This window comes from Phaethon lepturus, unplaced genomic scaffold, assembly GCF_000687285.1.
Source record: "Phaethon lepturus isolate BGI_N335 unplaced genomic scaffold, ASM68728v1 scaffold940, whole genome shotgun sequence".
In the NCBI taxonomy this organism is placed as follows: Eukaryota; Metazoa; Chordata; class Aves; order Phaethontiformes; family Phaethontidae; genus Phaethon; species Phaethon lepturus.
The window spans coordinates 47916-49515 of NW_010510941.1; positions in this window are offsets into that span (position 1 = coordinate 47916).

Genomic DNA, 1600 nt, shown 5'->3' on the forward strand with positions numbered 1-1600 from the left:
TTCAGCTACTGAGGGTTGCGCCAGTACTTCTAGCACTATTGCGAGCCATATGCAATGAAAGCCAGTATTCTGCTTGCTTCTGCCCACCACGTGCTGGCTGTTAAGGATACAGCAGCTTGTAGCAGTTTACAAGACTGTAGCTCAGTTAATCTCAGCTGTGTTGCCTGTGATTTAGAGCAATACAAGTGAAAAGAGGCTTGGAACTCAGGATCCAGTTTGTAAAGGCTCAGGTATCTTCACAAAAAGGGGCGTTACGAAGCAGAAACGCTACCCAGTGTCCCAATGGGCAGCTCAGACGTGATTTCCCAGTACAACTGTCTTGTTTGTCCTGAAAATCCTGATAAAAACAGTCTTTTATGGAAGCAGCAAGAAACTCCGAAGAGAACACTATGCCATTATATCACTCCGGATGGATCTGCACGCTACCACAAGATGTCTTGCTGCTACTTCTAATTTTACATGACTGGCAGATACCCCACCCCTGTTCAGTCAGTAATGCTTCAGGATGAGAACGTCAGCTGGAATAAATGAGCACAAAATTGCTCACCTCAGTAAAACTATGCCAGTCCGCATTCACCATCTGGCCTAAGGCGGTTATTATGTCTCTTATGTCAACAGTTATAATTTTAGTTCAGTTGTTTTTACTTATCTGTGACATACCAGCTGCTAGACACCACAGCTTGTTTTATTTTTGATTCTTAGTGCATATGGTAACGTGTCTGGGTATTTTCAGTACAGTTTGACAAGTTTTGGAAGTGCTGAGTGGTCCAGTCTTACAGGCTGTTAGTACTGTTCCATCAGCCTGCCTAGAAGCAGCATCTTAGGTCATACTTAGCTATGGAGGTTTGCTTTGGTTTTGTTTACTGTAATGCTACAGTAAATGGATTCAAACTGTTCTGCTTCGGTGTACATTTTGTACATGGCTGCATGGTTATATGTGGTCTATAGAATTCTACAAGGTGAAAGTCAGCTTCTGGCGGGAGCTTCCCCACCATCACCTGGAACATGCTGGTCAGTCCTAGTTCCCAGATTAGTCCATCACACAAGATTTTAACGCTGGCTTTCATTGCCCAACTAATGCTGGCTTTTAAGACTACGCTTTTCATGGCGGGTGAGAAACCTGCCAAGCGTATTATTGCCACAACTTTCATAACAATAATGAAAACATGCTTAAAACACAGCTGTGCAATTTAAATGTGGACAGCATTCTTCTCACTTGGTGAGAAATGCCTGTGATTCAAGACGACCTGGCTCTGGGGCCCCCTTGGACAAGTCTACACCAAGGAAAGATAAGATCGAGGAACAATAACCACATCTGAGGCCAAATGGCCCAGAGCTCTGAAATGGTCGGAGTACCTGAAGAGATGTTGGGGCTACGTGATAGCCTGTCAGATGGGTTTCATCACAGCAAAATGTGTGTTGCACTCTCTGGGGCAGGCTGAAAATACAGATGGATGTATGTTTGACGGTTTATCCAACAAAAAGCTGTTAAAGACACACATACAATCTCATCCTCTCTTCCAGGTTAAGTCAGTTTTGGGGTGTAGGAAGATCTTTGCTTTTTCAGTTCTTTGCCACCATTTCCATAATGAGCTGTCAT